Source organism: Corvus kubaryi, unplaced genomic scaffold (assembly GCF_017639235.1).
Source record: "Corvus kubaryi isolate FWS band 111438036 unplaced genomic scaffold, C.kubaryi_AGA036_p1.0 69, whole genome shotgun sequence".
Classification (NCBI taxonomy): domain Eukaryota; kingdom Metazoa; phylum Chordata; class Aves; order Passeriformes; family Corvidae; genus Corvus; species Corvus kubaryi.
In genome coordinates, this window is record NW_024582057.1 from 7,284,370 (window position 1) to 7,304,007 (window position 19,638).

The 19,638-nt window shown below is 40.8% G+C and overlaps 1 protein-coding gene across 7 annotated transcripts in view; it reads right to left on the minus strand.

The window, feature by feature from the left end:
* Positions 1-19,638, minus strand: part of FARS2 (phenylalanyl-tRNA synthetase 2, mitochondrial) — a 232,768-nt gene that overhangs the window by 33,327 nt on the left and 179,803 nt on the right. The window lies entirely within an intron of this gene.

The window sequence follows — 19,638 nt, forward strand, 5'->3', positions numbered from 1 at the left end:
AATAAAGGGTCAAAGAGATTTAAGTGCAGCAGAATCACTTTTTTAAAAGCACAGGAAAAATAAGACAGAGGGGTTTAAATTGTGAGATGATCAGAACACAGGAAGCAGAAAAGAGGAAAGCTCCCAGCCATATTCCAGAGCATACTTTGAAATGGCCTGCGCTGCTAAACAAAAGACAGGCCATTTATTTATTTACTCAACTCATATTGATTTGGAAAACTAGCACGAGTATTGCAAAATAAAACCAGCATTAGAACAGCCTACATTTTGATTAGCTTGTGCTGCCATAATTTGCAGAAGCGCATTGACATTATGTGTGATGGACTCAATAAACAAAATTAATATAACATGGCTACCACTCAACATTTCCATAACATTTTATGCCTTCACACCACTTTGCAATACAAACTTAATAAATTAGTCTCCATAAGGTAGGCAAATCTGATTATCCTTACTTTACAGTTGAGTTAACTGATTGGCAGAAGTGAGGTCACCCAAAGTAGCACAGAGAGTTGAGGGGAAAGAGTAGCAATTAGCAGCCAGTTCGGGGCTACAGAGACCCTGCCATTCCTTCTGGCTAATTATTATGCAGGACTCCCTCATTGCTACCACAGTGTAAAATTTAGAGATCTGTGCATCTGTCTGTTAGTATTTCCATGCTCTCTCAAACCTTTTATTATTAATAAACACACACAGAGTCTGACTGAGGGACCTGGTTTCTGCTGCACAAACACATGCCAGACCCTGTAGCCCTCTAGCTTAGTCTGCAAAATTAACTCAGACAGAGGAAGAGGTCTCCTGACCTCCTCCAGCCAGTAGAAATATGGGCAGTCACAAAGACAAATAAAAAGGAATAATTCCCAAGGAAGAAGCAACTCATCTCCTTCATACCTTCCTCCCATCAGACATCACTGTGGGCCATGCCCAGCTTCACTGGAGGCACTTACACACATTCCTCTCTCACTGCTTGGCTCTCCCACCAAAAAGCCTGTTTGAAACAATGAAAAGCTGCTCTGCCAGTCTTCCACCCAACCACTGTGGAGCCACCGCTTTCCGGATTCATGAAGGTGTTTCAGTTTTTCCTGAAAGACTTATTTTGCCATTGGCATTTATTTTGACTGAATATCATGTCACATCAGTTCAGTGGAAAGGAGAAGAGAGGATTCCTCTTAGCAATGGTATTTTCTATTATGCTAGAACAGCTGCCAAGAGGAAGCTACATCCAAAGGGAAAAAGGTGGTCTTTCTAACGGGCATTCAAAACACTTAAATCAGTGGTGACGTGGAATGACTTACTCCCACCTAAATATACATTTCCAGATTTGCAACTTTTCCTACAGGTACTAAAATTCTCTGCAGGCCTTCGGGATATAAAAATGTCAACCACTATTATACTAGTCCAAAAATGTCACAGAAGTGTCACTCAGAAAGCAGAAGTAAAAAACCTGCAAAGAATAGGGTTTGTGAACAAGCACGACATAGACAAATACAACCTAAATATTGGCACTTCACAAAATGGTCTTGCCTGCTGGCTGTACCAAAGGTGGGTAGTCAAGTAACCACAGTACCATCATTCAGAAGAGCAAAGAAGAAATAACAATATGGTCCTTAATTTTGCTTTTCTTTCAATTTCCACCCTCCTAAAATTTATTGTTTTCTGTTATAACAACACTTCTTCCAACTGTTGTATTGGAGACAGGGAAAATATGTGTTGCACACTAGAGCATCAAAGCTAACTTCTAAGAGCACAAGAACACTGAAACATTTGTTTTGCCCAGATTTCCCTCTAGTCATGTCCCTGGTCACCTGGTTTTGTGACATTTTAATGGCAGTAGTATCAGATTGGGGCTTTACCTATGCCCCAAGGGAAAAAATAGTATAAAGTAGATCCAAAATCCTCTTTCAATTTGAAATACCTCTGCTTTAGGTGGAGAAGGTGATTTACTGGAGAGTTGAAAGAACTTGTAGACAGAGGAATAGAGTTTTTGCACAAGCAACAGGGATAAAATACCACTGTAAATGAAATTTAAGCTTACTTCTACCTGATCTCCCCTCTCTTTAGATTCGGCTACTGACATTGATACAGAATAGTATCTATTTGACAAGGACCACCCATTTGGTCATGGACTCTCACTGGAAAGATTCTAAATGGAGAAAAACATTACAGATATGCCAGTGGAATGTTACAACTGTTGATACACTTCATACATACACCCAGACAAACATACATTAGCCTAGAGCAGACACCACAGTCACTTTCTGAGCATCTTAAAATCTAAACTAGGAGTTTAGGTGTAGTCTGAAATCTTTGTATGCTATACGTATTAAGAAATTCCCTTCTAGTATCTTCAATATGAAAAAGACAACTGAAAAGTTGTCTCATGCATAGAGGGGAAGATGATCAGACTGGGCCATTTCCTGCACACTTGAAGCAAAGGTAACTGCAGAGCGAATTTACTTCATCAGAGCCCAAAATGAACAAGTATAAACAGCTGGGACTAGCCAAGAGATAGAAAAAAGAACAGACTGGATCAACTACCCCCATGGGAAAGAGCTTACCTCAAAATATCTCATTTATTGGAAGCACTCTGATCTGGAAAAAAAATGCTCCACTCAAACCTAGGAGACCAGACCACCACTCACATGACTGACTGCTGGAAAGAACTTATCCATTGACCTTAGGTCAATCATCTCAATAAAGAAACAAAGGCAGTCTCTCAGTGTAGTGCTGGTATTCAGCTACATAAGTTACTGTCAGTGAGGTTTATGGAGATGCTTTGCTTATCTAGTGTGGGTTTTCGTAATTTCTCAAAGAGATTGGGTCAATTCAGAGGAGCAGGAGCTGGCCATTAAGTGTCAGGCCAGTCCAGTTATTCTTTTACCCTTCTGCAAACTTTGGAATCAGCACTCCTATTTCTCCTTTTTTTTTTTTTTTTCAGAGTTTAGTTCATGTTAATCTTCAGGACAGATCCTATAGCCCCCATAACATTCAGGGGCCCTGTTTAGTTATTTGCGTTGATTCTTCTCTGTCCCTGGAAGCCAATAGCAGCTCCCAGATAATCAGCTGAGGGGCATGACTGCCCCTCAAAATGCTGGGAGGAACAGTTTGGTTTTTCTACCAAATGTTAAAATGCAAAAAAAATATAAAGGTTTGAAGTTTGCATGTTAAGATAATCTTTTCCTGAGGAGCTTATGGCATAAAGGACACAGTCACTCAAAGAGCATTTCAAATGTCTGTTTACAAACTTCGCCAATTCTTAACATATTCTAAGTCAATTTATGACTTAAAGCTATAGGAAACTAAAATGGCTTGAGTAAACTGAAAACGTCTCAAAATGGGCTGCTCTTCCTTTCAGCCTGAAATAAACTTATCCTGTTAGACATTGGTAGATTTTAAAGATGCTGCCAGATGACTTAAAAAGAAAAACTCAAACCAGAGCTTAGAGCTTTCTTGAATCATCTAATGCAGACCTTATGTGACATGAGATGTGCTTTATGTCTTCAAACTGGCAGTGCAAACTTAGTAATTAATCCTCACAAGATAGGGCAGTAATATCATACCGAGACAAGACAGGCTGACATTAAAACTCAGGACTACTTCAGTGCCTCAAATGGCATCCTGGGCCCTTCTGGCTAGGTCTTAAAGGCTTCAAAAACCAAATGCTCTCATTTTGCATGTAATAAAATTTTTTGATATTTTGCTTCAAAAGCAGCTCTAAATATTTCTGAGTGGGTTTTCAAAGAGTGAGGACAGTGTTCCTTTTGTACATTCATTCTCATGACATCTCTCCTGCTACTTTGCTTCATATTATGTTCTCAACACAAATTGACCCACACACTTTTGGTACTCAGCAGTCTTGAACACTGGGCTGCTTATGTCTGAAGGCTGTTTACAGTTTACTGGAAATAAGAAATTTGCACCAGGCAATTATGGCCTGAACATTTCTCATTTTAACTCACAATGGGGTTTTTTTCACTCATTTCAGGCAAAGTGTTAGACTGCTGCTCTGCTCCTGCTACCAACTCTGAAGTTACACTGCAGGATTCCAGGTTTGATTCCATCATTTATTAATTTGTCAGTCTTCAAAGAAAGACATTTTGCTAAATGCCAGTCTCCTTCTGGAGCCTCTTCAACATTTGTATTATGTTTGCAGGTATCTTTCCCAACAATCCTGCTACTAGAGGATGGTACTGCTGACTGCACAACAAAGACTACAGCTCATCTTCCCACAGCTGTGCCACCTCTGTGGCGCTCACCACATTCAAACTAAATTCACTGCAACTGGCAGCCAGGAGGGGCAGCTGCGTCCTGAGGGGCATCAGGCACAGCATCACCAGCCAGGCAAGGGAGGGGATTGTCCCACTCTGCTCTGCACTGGGGCGGCCTCACCTTCAGTGCTGGGGGCAGTTTTGGGTGTCACAGTATAAGATATTAAGCTCTCAGGGACCATCCAAAGAAGGGCGACAAAGATGGTGAAGGGCCTTGGGGGAAAGCCGTATGAGGAGCAGAGGACACTTTACTTGTTCAGCCTCGAGAAGAGGAGATTAAGGGCGGAGCTCATCACAGTCTACAACTTCCTCATGAGGGAAGAGGAGGGGCAGGCACTCATCTCTTCTCTGTAACGCCCAGTGACAGGACCCGAGGGAATGGCCTGAAGCTGTGTCAGGGGAGGTTTAGGTTGGGTATCAGGAAAAGGTTTTCCACCCAGAGGGTGGCTGATCACTGGAATGGGCTTCCTAGAGAAGTGGTCACAGCATCAAGCCTAACAGAGTTCAAGAAGTGTTTGGACAATACCCTTGGGCACATGTAGTGACTGTTGGGGTGTCCTGCACAGGGCAAGGAGTTGGACTCAATCCTGATGTGTCCCTTTCAACTCAGAATATTCTATTTTATTATGATTGTAAGTCTGGGCCAATCCACTGGTGAGGAAAGTGCTGCCGTTTTCAGACAGCTCAGTATCAAGCTGGGCCAGGGTTGCAAAAGTAGCTGAGAGAGTGCATACTGAACTGTAAGAGACAGCATAAAATTCTACAGCAGTAAATTCTGCAGAAAGCTAAGACTGATATGATATATCCAGATTCTCTGCAGGGAAAGGAGAATGAAGCCAAGGACCGGATCCAAGAGAAACTGCTGCAGAAGTTGCTAAACCAGGGCCCTTGGGGAATTCATCAAATTTCCTAGAGTTCTGGCTGGACCATCTTTCCTTGAACTTGCTGGCTCCTGGCTCTTCACTCTGCTCACTTCACCTCAGCTTCATTCTGCCTCAGAGTGTTTCAAGTCGTTTTAGTATTTGTCTACTTCTCAGTTGATTGGTCTTTAGACAGTGTTTTCAAGCACACTTTCATTTTTCAGCAACTACTATCAAAATTGGGGCCCTGCTCTTGGTTGCTCTTCAGGCATCATTGTATTGTATGTAGTCAGTCACTCTTCAATGGGCATACTGGTAACATAATACTTACAAATGGATTTGTAAGTGCTAAGAACACAAAGAAAGGTATAAACTAAAGCATGCTAAAAGCTAAAGATGGTCTTATTTCAGCTAGGGCATTGGCCAAGATGTTCCTGGATTGCACCTTCTCTGGGTATTGCTTGTACAACCATGCATTTCCTGAAACAAACAGGAGCATCCTGGAATGAGTCTCCTTGGAAAAGCAGTGTTCAGTCACTGTCTGCCTGTCTGCTGGGAAGAACTGCCCAGCCAGTTTGGTAGGCCTGTTCATCATGGAGGACAGAATCCTATTTGTTGCTTTAAGTTAATGACTGTTAGCTGGTGTTCCAGGCAACTGCTCAGATTCTTTGAAGCATTGGTCATACTAAAGAAATAGGAAAAGGTAAGACAGTCAATAGCTTGACAGTGGGACTATGAGTTTTTTTGGTTTATCCATGTACTGACCCAGTATGTCTTGAGCAAGGGTGCTGAACCAGCTCAGTTGTTCACAGTCCCTCAGGCCAGCAGAACTGCTTCCAAACTGAGTCCTGGATGGAGCTTCTGAGGAAGGGGGAAATTGGCCCTGGCTGTGCTTAGTGCGGCATTTTGACTGCCTCCTGAACTGTCTTGCTTGAGAGAGAATGATTCCCAAGGAATCCTTCACATTTCACTACACTGGCCCACGCTGATCTTCAGTGTGTCACAGAGCCTCCTTCATAGCTATTGCTACCTGTCTGTTTTGATGTGGTCCATCAAATCTTTGAGCCTATTGATTCAGATCTACTGATGTGCACAGTCTACTTCTTCTCTGTTCAGCCCATTTGTTGGCCTAAAAAGACACCTCTTTTAAAAAGTAATACAAATAAAAATGTTATTATTGATCTTTTGCGTTAAAAAGCCTAAATTTCCAGCTAAATTGCAGGTGGTCATTTTATTTCAGGAGGAATTTTTCACATGATACAAAACTGAACTGAATGGTTCAATGTAGACAGTGATTATTAAAAAAAAGCAACCATATTAATTCCAATACAGAATCATAGGTGTCAGGGTCCCCTCCCCCCTGCCATGTGGTCCTGGGAGAGGGGCCCTGGGGGACAGACACAGGGTTTCCCTGCCCCTGGTCAGCCTCGTTCCCCATTGGTTGTTTTGTGTTCCCCTGCGTGGGCAAGGACCCTCAGGTCCCGTGATTGCTGCAGTTCCTGGGCAGATCCCGGCCATGTGGCTGGAGAAATAAACATCTCTCTGAATCATCTATCAAGAATCGGTCCATAGATATTTCTTTCCCATGGGCCTCCTTGTTTGATACGCGTGTTACAGAATACCCACTGTAACATACAGGAAAGAATATAATTGTTCAGGTTGGAAAAGATCTCTAAGATCATTTAGTCCAACCCCTAACCTAACTCTGCCAAGTCCACCACTAAACCATATGCCTAAGTGCCACATCTAGATGTCTTTTGAACACTTCCAGGGATGGTGACTCCACCACATTCCTGGGCAGTCTGTTCCAATGCTTTACAAACCTTTCTGTAAAGAATTTTTCCTAATATCCAATCTAAACCTACCCTGGTGCAACTTGAGGCCACTTCTGTCATCCTATCATTTATTACCTGGGAGAAGGACCTGACACCCAACTCACTACTCCTTTCAGCTAATTGCAGAAAGCAGTAAAGTCTCCCCTCATGCTCCTTTTCTCCAGACTAAATAACCCCAGCTCCTTCAGCTGCTCCTTGCAGGACTTGTGCTCCAGACCCTTCTCCAGCTCTGCTGCCCTCCTCTGGACACGCTCCGGCACCTCAGTGCCTTTGTTGTAGTGAGGGGCCCAGAAGTGAACTCAGGAGTCGAGGTGTGGCCTCAGCAGTGCTGAGTACAGGGCGACGGTCACTGCCCTGCTCCTGCTGGCCACACTATTGCTGATATGGGTCAGCTGCCATTGGCCTTCTCGGCCACCTGGGCACACGCTGGCTCCTGTTCAGCCGCTGTTGATGAATACCCCCAGGTCCACTGGGCAGCCTTTCAGCCACTCTGCCCCAAGCCTCTGGGCTTGCATGGGGTGGTGGTGACAGAAGTGCAGGACCCAGCACTTGGCCTTCTTGAACTTCATACTGTTGGCCTTGGCCCATCAATCCTACCTGTCCAGGTTGCTCTGCAGAGCCTTCTTACCCTTCAGCAGATCAACGCTCCTGTCCAACTTGGTGTCATAAAAAGAATCAGAAAGATTTATGTGGATCCACATATGTAGACAAATGCACATTATCTTCTTTGGCTTCTGTCCTCTCACATGCCCTATTTACTCTGGGATTTACTGAATCTCTGCTTTCCATATCTTGGTGAAAGCAGAGCTATAATTTTTAACCTCTGATACAACTCTTAGTGAAGCTATTCCCAAGGTAACATTCACCATTTTCACACTATAGCTGTGCAGTGATTTTCATTAACTGATTAGACAAACATGTTCATTTGGTTAGTGCTTGTTATGGCTATTTAAGTATGTATTCTTAGGACACATTACCTTACAAACAATGCTACCATCTCACCTTGTAGATGGCTTCAACTCTATTTTAAATTCCTGTTACAGGAATACATTTCTGAAAACTGGTACCGATAGCCACTAAAGAGTCCTTACATAATCAGTCTCCTCAAACCACTGGCCTCTCTGACACCATCACTAATACATCAGGCAATGTAAACTCCTAAAGAGAATGAAGAAACAGGTGAGAGAAAAGTAAAAATACTGACGGCTCTCTGTGGGGATCCTTGTACATATAGGTACAGCACTACATTGGAAATATTAATGCCATATAAGCTGTTTTATATATAAATGCTAAAAATAAAAAATGGGGTTGAAAAACCACAGAACATCAGAGAATTCATTCTGAATGTGAATAATTTTATGCTCCACAGAAATCTGAAGTTATAACTCTATACATAGACTGAAACTGTGACTTCAAAGAATTGCTACATATTCTGTCTCTGACAGCACACTTGGTTTCCAAATCTGGGTAATGCCAGCGTGTGGTTCATTCTTCAATAGATAATGAAAAGAGTGGGTTTTTATCAGCAAAAGTTACATCGTCCTACAGTGCTGGAGCTAGACACATGCTGCTAACTCAAGTCAGGGTATTGACAGGAAACTGCTGTGACAGATTTGTTTCCAGAAGCAAACGTGACAACAGGGTGATGATCTCAAGCACTGCCGGATGCAGGGGAGTAAGGAAAACAAGAGAAGGAAAAAACCACCAACCAAAGAATCAGTCCAAAGAATTGGGAAGCGTTCATAGGCTCCACTACCTTCTCTTATTTTAGGCATGACTGTATTTGTTTTGGGGTTTTTTTGGTCACAGCTAAGATTGCTTTACTCAGAACTCATTCTATTGCATCTTTTTTCATTCGACAATGAAAAACTCTACAGCAAATGTATTGAAGGATTTAACTCTAATGCAGCTTCTCCCATTACTGCTTCAAACTGTTCTGAAATGCCAGCTTGTAGTTTTTCCTCATGATCATCTCAACTATAGATCAGAGGAATTGTCCCTACCACTTTCCAGTTTCTGATGCTGGGTTTCACCCTTCCACTCAGTCAGGATCTTTCTCCTCATCCTTACCCTACTTAACAAATTTTGGCTTGAGGGTTGAGGGCCTAGAGATAGAGGCATGCTACTATTCTCCCACAGAAAAGAAAATACAGCTCCACTAAATGTGCCAAATAAGTCAGAACAAAAAGGCACAAACAAGTACAGGACATTTGTGCATTAAAAAAGATCATGAACCATGAGCTCAACTAATCAGGGCTGCAGAAATGTCCAAAACTGGGCTACAGAAGCAGACACAGCCATTATCAATTTGGTCAGTCCAAGAGCTGAGGAGGCAGATGGTACAGTCAAAATCAAGGGATCCCAAGAAGAAGTGGGGCCGTAAGAAACTGTGCCACAGATGGAGAGACATCAGAGCTGGCCCCACGTCAGCTTTTCAGACCCAGATGGATTTATTCTTTCAGAAACAACACTGCTGAATGCAACTTCCCCGCTTCCAGGGCCAGCTCGTCTGTCCCAGGTGGTGCTGGGTGTTAACAAGCCCTTGGAGACCTGAGCTTTGCACAGCAGTCCCTGGCAAGTGTTGGCATCAGCCCCAGTCACCCACAGGGTGATCAGAAATTGTCCGCTGTTTGGGGTGCTTCTTCTCCACAGCCACATGTCACAGAGAGGTGGTCGTATACTCAGTTCATTGCATTGCTCTCACTCTTAAACAGCATGACTGGGGAGCAGAAATGTTGCTGACCACAGGGCAGGTTACTATTCCTCTAAAAATCCTTTCTTCAAGGTTCATTCAATATTTTTAAAACACCATTTTAAAATTAAAAGTACTCATAGCAATATAACTTTGAGAAGCACACACATTTGGCTCTTTGCTTTGAAAGCACCAGGGTAATAAACACACTTGCACTGTGTCTTTAGCAAACTAGCAACTGGGAGGAGTGCACTTACTCAACAGCAGAGCCCAAACCCTACGGCTCTTAATGCTTTTCAAAGGCCTCCTGTAGAACAGGTCCAAGGGTGAAATCAGCCCAGCTGCCTGGGCAGATGAAAAGCCATCTGTGCCATGAAACTGAGCCTTTTGTGCCTGGGGCTAATAACTTGAGTAGTAAGTAATGGTTCTGTAGAGCAGGAGAGATTCCCGACTAGAAATTTTGGGTTTATCGTAACATGGAGCCTGCCTTCTCTCATTGCCCACATGATTTATAATGCACCTTGGAGAAGGGAGGTCTTGTTCCTTCCTGAGAAATAACGACACCTTCCTACACCTTTGGCAGACTCACATTAATCAGGCAGCTTAGGGTTTTCTGATGGTAACACATGAAACTTAATTACATGTTCACAGACCAGGTGAAAATAAAAGGAATTAATGGGCATTATCTGCCCCTTGGGTTATGTATTTACTTTCACATGTCTGCCCAAACAAAACACTAAATCTCTCAGATTCATGCATGGGAAAACTAAGCAACTTTATTTTTCATAAACACAAAAAGGTGCCAGTACTGTAATGTAGAAAGCATTAAAGGTAAACATACACCGATTATCTATTTGTTTTAATTTAACCATTCCAGGTTTCTTACTGACCTGGATTCCAAGTTCAACTTCACTATCATTTAATCACAAAGATTTCAAGTGCAGAAGCACTGACATATTGGAAATGCTTGGGTTAGCTGAAAACAAAGCTTGCCATCCTCTGGAGAAAATATATCACTCCCTTCTGTGTCTTCAGACCTAGAGACCCAGATGAAAGCCTGTCTTTCCTTGCTCAAAATACTGGAATATATGTTAGTATACTAAAAGACAAACATTTTGAAAATGAAAGTAAGTTAAAACTACCAAGGGACAGATCTAGTTTACACTCTGGCAATTTTCCTGAGATCTTACTTTTAATGTTTACTGTTTAACTTGATAAAATTGAGTAACTAGCATAATAGCACCTCAAATGCCTGAGAGAAACAGCCCATTAAAATATGAAGCATCTTGTTAATAAAATACACTCATCAGAACACACCACAATTCCCTATAAGCTCGTACAGTTTTAAGGCCAGTAAACATCTCTAATGATCAGCAGCAAACCCAAGTTTTCTTCAATGGTTTGTACGTCCCTTCTTTCAAAAGATGTCTTGACATCAAATATAGTCAAACTGTTTCAGAGTCTTCCAGGGGTATGTAGAGTAAAGATGGAAGAAAATCCTGGCTGTAACACTACAGTTTTCCTCCACTCACTAGTTTCTGCCATCACAGATTGATCCAGCAAACTGAAAGAATTGTCTCCAATGAAAACACTCTACCAAACATTTTATTTTTGTTGCTGCACAGTAAATGTCTGCTAAAGATGAGGAATTGACCACAGTTCGTATTTTCAGGATGTCACATCTTCACAGTCTTTACTTCCTCACAGGTTCCCAAGGAACAATATTGAACAGGGCACCCACAGAGCACAGAAAAATAAATCCCATGTGCTCAAAGTAAGTTTAAATACTAGACCCAGAGAAGGAGAAATCTATCCTCTTCAGATGACCGAAGACATAGACGGATATGTTTCTAGCATCCAGGCCCAGAAGTGAAGGATTTCATCACAGGACTTTCAAGACTAGCTAACAGTTTCCCTGCATGTCTTTGGTTTGGATGTTTGGATGTCAAAACTGACATTTTTTTAAAGGTCTTAATGGTCAGAGGTCTGCTGCTCTTCAGCCTGCCGGGGAAAAAAGAAATCAGTCTTTTCAGTGTCAGCAGCATTTAACAAGTTAAGTTATGGGCTGGTTCCCAAGGTCTTTAGAAAACATGAGTCCTACTCATTATTGATCTCCCCTGTAGAAAGTTATTTCTTTTTCTTCTTTCTGGTTTATTTCATATAGAGACTGCTACAATTGCTTTTACCATTTCCCCTGGAGTCATTTCAGGTTAACTCACTTTACTGGTTACACTTGCTTAAATACAGCTTGAATTTGAAGGTTCTCTTTGAACAGGAGCTTGACAGAGAAATTCAGGATGAAAAGAGCAAAGTTTTGGATGCAGAAGAGGTTGTCTTAATGATAGGGTAATTGCTTTTCTGAAAAGGACAGTCTTGAATTGTGGAATCTATAGTTAATTGCAAGAGCAACCTTAACTAAGCCTCATTCTTTTTATGCATCACTCTCTAGTTTTTTTCTATAATATACTATTTTTCCATCTGAAAGTCACTTTTTAATAAAATGACCTCGTCTTGAAATCTGATCTTCAAATTAAGAAAACTTCTATTTTAAAAAGTCACTCATAACAGTGTAAATAGCCAGTAAATTTCCCCACAGAAAACTAGGTAACTTCTGAAGACTAATCTCTAAGACAGTATAGTTTTTCTATAACCCATTTGTGTAGGAATCTTCTTGCAATTCACAAGATTTGTTTAAGCATTTGGGATAATAGTTTTAGCTCCATTTCTGAACAAGTATTAAATGTGAAAATGAATGATGCATTTCAGGGACATATCATCTCCCCTCTAGAATTCACCCTGAAATTAGCCAGGGACTTTCTATATTTGAAGGTTGTAAATTGTTGTGGTTTAATCCCAGCCAGCAACTAAGCTCCACACAGCCACTCCCTCACTCCCCTGATGGAAGGGGGGAAGGAATCAGAAGGGTAAAAGTGAAAAAACTCACAGGCTGAGATAAAGACAGTTTAATAGGTACAGCAAAAGCCACATGCACAAGCAAACCAAGGAGTTCATTCATACATTGCCAGCTATGCTTCCTCATTAGAAAAGCTCTTCTTGATTGGGTCAGGAGGCTGAAGAGCACTATCCATCTTGCACATAGTTGCTCAGAAGGGTGTATTTCATAAGCCCTATGTCCAAACCCACCATTCTGTGATCCTTGTCTGATCTCTATCCACAGCACAGACAACAAAATTTCACCCAGCGGAGGGGACTTGTTTTGAAACAACTGACTTAATGGGTTATACCAGAACATCTTTCAGATAATATTCAAATTTGGGTAACAGATATTTTCCCTCCATTAAGCTTTTTAAAAAATACATAGGAGCCCTTTTCCTTTTTCCTTGCCCAGTGGCTTGATATAGGATGCAGGAAATTCAGTGATTTCCCACTGCCTGTAACACCTTTTAAGAAAAATGGGCCATACAAGATCTGTTTTTATTAAAAAAGGAAGGAAACCTGTAGGCCTCCTTTGTCTTTGAGTACTCTTTTCTTACAGGGAGGTGTGCTAGGCCAGTTCTTCATGGATTCTGTACAAGAAACAGAAGCAAACTTGCGTAGTGGGGTTTTTTTCCACCTCTGCTACATTTTCAGAAGTATGTGCTGTTCCAGGAGCCATCCAGAATCCCAAGTTGTACAGCCACGTGTGCAAAGGGTAATTCTAGCATGTGTCCTCTGTTCACTAACTGATCACATAACAAGAGGCCAAGAGAGCTCCCTGAGCTGCGGGGCTGAGTGTTCACACACAGCTACACTATGCATAAGGCCAGAGAACATCATGTCATTTGTCCAATTCTTATAGGTACTGGAGCAGAATACTAAAAAGCAAGTCAAGGAATAATCTGCTTTTGTTTGCAATTTACACAGACATCTATGTACACGCAAACAGGTACACAAGCCAGCAGCCAATTAAGTAAATACAACATATAGCAATGTTAAGTGCAGAGCTGGCCATGTGAGTCAAGTTATTGTAATTTAAAGTGTTTCCATCTTCAAAAGGATCTGAAAGAAACAGAATGTAGGCTTTATTAACAGGGTAAGTTCCCTCACACAGAAGGCTTTTTTTTTTCCTGCTCCATATTCTTTCCTTATTAGTGCTGAAGCATCCAAGCACTTGGTCAGCTGTATTCTATTTTTTGGTTGCATGTGGGGTTTTTTTCAAATGTACTACATCGCCAACTACCAATAATCTGCCTAACCAGATGTGCATTGTCAGTCCATCTTTATTCCCCCGTTCCCTGCTCCAATTCTTCTGCAAAGGTTACCTAAGCAGCAGAAAACATATAAGCAGGGCACTGTCTGCAGTTCAAAATAATCACTGTCTAGTTCCTGCAATGCCAAGACAGTAGCGTAACATAATACTCATTAGTAAATGAAAATTGCTCTATACTGCAATTATACAGCCCTTATAGCAGAGAATAATGGCAGTCTTGGTGCTTTTCCCAACTGGACTGCATGACACAAGCAGATCAAAACACTGATCACCTAGAAGAGAATTTCAACAGGATAGGGCAGAACAACAAAACAACTGCTGTTGAGAAGATTAATATAAACTAACATGTCACCCATATTTATTCATCTCACTATCTGCTGCAGATCAACAAAATATACCATATAGTTAAAATATGGTATATAAAATAACCCATATAGTTAAAAGGCATTCACAATCCTTACAGAAAATACAGTATGTGGAATTTACAATTCTGGTCCACGTTACAAGATGCTTGTGAAAAAATATTTTAAAAGTATTTAAAAACCAAATTATTATTTCAACAGCAGGATTTCGTATGGAACCACAATTTTTTTTTCTTTTTGACAAACTATTTCTCCACAGCAACTTCCTTCAGCTGTATTTCAGTAGAGGCTATTTCACAAATGCAAAGATTAAATGAATCCCAAAAGCATTCCAAAACTTCTGCTGTAAAAATGTAAATGGATTATCTCTCCATTAATATCTCACTAAACAGCAACACTTTAGAAGCAATCATTCTTCTGTTGCTCACAACATAAAAGCCAAATGATAAATTATCCTGCTATTACAAGATTAGAGTAAAAAGGGGTGGGTCGAAGAAAATAATGTCTTTCGATTATCTTGAAAGCGGGTTTACAAATGCCATACTGGTACTTCCATAGTAATGCATTGGACTTCACATCCATGTTGTATTGCTAGCCTCAAAATTCACCTCACTCATAACAAAGGCATTACTTCTCATAAAACTGTGGCTGACATGACAATGTTTAAGCATGCATCACTTCACTGGTATTTGTGTATGTACAAACAGCCAATTAATACACCAAGACAAGCATGCAGAAGCCTCTCTCTCCACTGGGAGCCTTCCTTCTCTTTTCTAGATTTTCACAATCCTCAGCTCTACCTTCCCTTTCAGCAATTAAAAGAGGTGAAGTATTTCAGGATCTAGCTACTTGGAGCAAAGCCTCATTAATTACATCAGTATCCAGCTGAGATCTCTGCACACTCAGATTCAAGGAAGTATTGACACAATCACCTTGATTCCAGTACCACAGATATAGGTCCTCTGCTGTAATTGCTGAAAAGCGACTCAGAGTTACTCTGTTGAGGGGTGAGGGACCAATGCTGGCCCTTGGCCACCTGGGCACCCATCCAGCAATGGCCTGACTGTGCCTGGATGCAGTCTCCCAACACATGTTGGAGTGCCATGGATACTGCTCTGACTTGCACCAGCGGGCAGGAATCAGCAGAACTAGGGAAACCTATGCTATGCTCTCTCTCCCCTTAGTCATCCTATTAACATAGGCCACAGAAAGAGGAAGGCATCCCAGACATGATGACAGAGGATCTCAGCTATCAGGGAAGTTGCATCCAGGTAATTCAATGGAGCAACCTCCTAGGAGCTGACAATGCTGTAACATTTTTTATTTGATTCTTGTATATTCCTAGAGGCACACGTAAAATACTAAACACTTTAAGCTTCCAATCTCTCTTGTTTATAATTTCTTTATAGCCAGAAAAGTATAGTTTTGCTCAACACAAAGACTACCTTGCTGTGTAATATAAAACTGCTGATCAAATCTATTTACTGGGTCAAGAAAGCTAAGTTACTTCTGCTAGAAATGCAGCACTAATTAGCCATGCAGCATCATAGTTGTCTTTTCATCCACTTTTATGCATCAGTCAAAAAACTGCTTTCAAAGTTCTGAGTTAAATATATTTGCTGATAGTGATGGTCAAAAAGGGGAAGAAAGCACATATGCTGATTTTAGACCACAGGTGGTACAGCACAGGGTGTTAGAAATTGTCTCTCCCTATAAAGTGAGGAAATTTGGTATGCAAGTAATTGAGAGAAAACTTACAATGCCATTTTACAGACATTATTTCTTGACTCACTTTAATTGGACAACTATCATTCTCTTTATATCATGTGATCTTTCTGATCAAGGTTGTGTATTTGGAACTCTCTTCTCCTTGGAAACCTGTGTTTCAGATTTTCAAAGCACTGCAAACTTTTCCTAGATTACCCTTTTTAGCAATATTTCAGGACCATCTTCTCAAAGCCGAGCCATTATAGAGATGCATTCTGATGCTCTTCCTCATGTGGAACATTTCTTTTCCCATCAGAGGTCTAGTGCATCCATTCAGTAGGGGAAGTTAAGGCATCAGTGTCTGACCTTCAGTTGCCCCTATTACTTCAACTGTCTACCACATATTTTCATTACAAGGTCCATGTGAAGAAGCAACAAGGATTTCCACTTTGAGTACCAATTTTTAATGATGCACCTTTAAAAAAGGTAAATGGTTTCAAAATCTGACTGATTTCTAATGGATAAAGAAAATTGCACCTCCTCTTCCCCACAGAGCTCTCGGCCAGCACTGGATCTGAACTGATTATCTCAAAATGCATGTTTTTGTGCAAGTTCACCAACTGATTGGTGTATTCCCTGCAAGCCAGCTGGAATACGTAATTTTAAAAGGGATCTTTGGGTTAGTAACGTTTTCTCAAACAGTTGTTACTGAAGACTACATGTGCAGACTAAATCAGATTAAATCTTAAAATAAGATCATAATCAGAAGTGAAAATCCAGCTAGAATATGTCTGTATGTCCTAAAATGTTTCCTGTAAAATTAGGCAGTAAATCATCTAACGGTAATAAGGCTTACAACACACAGGTCGTTCTGCCACACAGGCCTATGCAGGCAGCCCAATATTACCAGCTACCTACCCTTGAGCTGCCTTATTTATAGATTCCTGAAATTAGAGAAACTTAAGAATGTTGAACTCTGTGAAACTACTCACGAATGCAGCCTGCACACACAATTTTTGCAGGAGTCGACACAAAGGTGATAACTGTGCATCACCATTAGACCAGCTTAACAGAATGCCTGTGAGTACCCCCAAGGACTACCCATGCCACTAAAGGTAACACGTGCAGAGGTCTGCAGATTGGAGGTACTGCATGGATTTGTACTGTGTGTACCAAGTTTGATACTAGCAAAGCTCCGCTTCATTCAGGCATCGCTCCTCACCCCCCTGGGATTCAGACTTGGCAGCTGGGAAGGAGGCTCTGCAGTCCCCGGCAAAGGCTTCACTGGAGCTCCCCTCAGAGTCCTTCAGAGACTCACTGCCAAGTAAGGGCTGTGTATATAAATCTCAGCTAGCTCGGGAGTAAGAGAGTCAAGTTCCGGTAAGACGGAAACATAACAGACGATGATACTGTCGCATGTCGTGGTTTGCAGTTTTCTCCCTCAAATCCTATGTTATCTAAAATTTTTAATTGGTGATTTGGGTGGAGAAAACAAATTGAAATTATCCGATGAGGCATTTTGAAGTTAGAAGAGGATATAAAATGGAAAGCGTACTGTATAGTTTGTCAAACGAAGGCGCACATAATTCTTACTGGATTGTCTACTGCAATTTTTATTAAGAAACTCACTAAAGTAATTGGTATCATTTCTAAATGGAAGTTTAAATTTGCCATAATGAAAGAGGGGTGAAGTTTGAAATAACAAAGAAAGGAGTGCATTTAACGCTTGCTGAAGGAAGTTAAGTACCTGTAGCATAATAATCTCTCTTTTTGCAGAATTGGGAAGCATGTGGCAGTATTAATAAAATTTTGATTATGACTTTATCATCAAAGATCCTCTCTAAATCCTGAAGAAAATACTTGCAGTATAACACCTCAAGGGAAAAAAAAGGCTGAACTAAGAACCTTCATATTCAGTTATTTTTAAGGAACACAAGTCAGACAAACAGCAAGCCAAGATTCTAGAAAATTGAATCTGTACTTTCACACTTGGAATTTTAAAGTTGTCAAGACTCAAAAAACACATGCTAAGTTTGGAGGGCTGTGGTAAAAGAGTTCTGGGGAAAAAAAATCTGTTGATAAAACTGGCTGGCAAATCATGCCACATAGGAAATCTCCTCTGAAAATGGAGATTAAACTTTCAGAGTAAAGACACAACCTTCTTTGAACATGCCTTGATTTAGTCTAATGCCTGCCACTGTCTACAGAACAAAGGAAAGTGAAATTTCAAAGTCAGAATCTCACCAGCGCCTCATGGATGTGCAGCAGGGAACACAATCTTATTTTAGGACATATATGTACAAGTGAAAAGAACAGCAAGGTAAGTAAAAGGTGAAGGAGCACCAAGACTTCTGCCTTCTGCCTATATGTTTTTTTTACTTAACTATACATGAAATTTGCAACTGAGGCAGAGCAAAACAGTTTTGAAAACCATACAGTACTATGGATTTAAACAGCTTGTCAGGACTGAGTCTTTCTGCCTGAGTAACTATGATCTGTCTTAGGCCATGGACTGGGAAATACATGTCCAAAAAAAGATTCAAGAAAGAGACACTGATGCCATCCACAGTATTGAAAAAAGTCCTAGTGGCACAAACCATGGCAGAAGACTATGAAGTTTATAAACCTTTTTTTTCTTTTCTCCTATAACAGGGAGATTCACTGCATAGGAAACATGGGGAATAAATCTACAGCTGCCTTGGCCAGCTCCCCAGAAAAGGGAGGCTTTGCAGGTAGAACACAGGATTAGCAATCCCATCCCTGGAAGTCTGCAGTACAGACTATCCCCAGCAGTGCATGTCCTGCAGTCAAACAGTTTCCAAATTTGTGATCTGATTTGGACAGAGGTGCAATGGATTAACATTAAAACGACTCATTGCATCTTTAATCAAATATTAAAGGAATCTAAGTGAGAAGAGAAGCAGGTTTCTTAAAAAAAATTAAACACAGAACCAAAGACCCACTCAAAGTAATAACAGTAATCACAGAATCACATCTGGGAGTCTAATTTGCCCCTGAATTAATAAATAAAATCATTATTTTTTTCATTTAGCAGTAATCTTTATTAAATACCACCATTTACAGTTAAAAGCACCACTATAACCGAAAAGAATGAGAGTTTTAAAGTAAGATCTGGAGATGAAGTGTTATTCAAAGGCTGTGAGGGGGAAGAAGCTATAAGAGAGAATTTTTGATAGCTGAAGAGCCTGAGTAAACAAACCCACTGTTGCAGTTATGAAGGGGGAGCTAACAGGAGAAAGAAAAGGGTGAGCTGGTAGTGGAGTAGGGGCATGCTGGGTCAGCAAGACAGAGAGAAAAATGCATAAAGAATTTTGAAGAGAATCTTATTCACCCTATACAAGTTAGGTGTGCTTGCTAGAAATTGATTAAGATAGGGTAACATATAATGGAAAAGAGTATATTTCAGTAGTTTGATAGGCTGTTGCATAGGCAATATAGCCATTAATTATTTGAGCCCTTTCAATCAAAGCTTTTATGCATGAAATAACAGAGTTTACATGGTTCACAGAAACAAACATATGCCTAGACAGATGCAGAATACAAAAAACCACCAGAGAAACCTCAGCATTGTGAGTGAGTCACCAATTAACATTTCATCACTTTAAAGATACTGTAAGCTTCTTCCTTTCCCATGCCACAAAGGATTTTGCACAGTGCTTCTGCAGTGGTCCAGCTGAATTTCT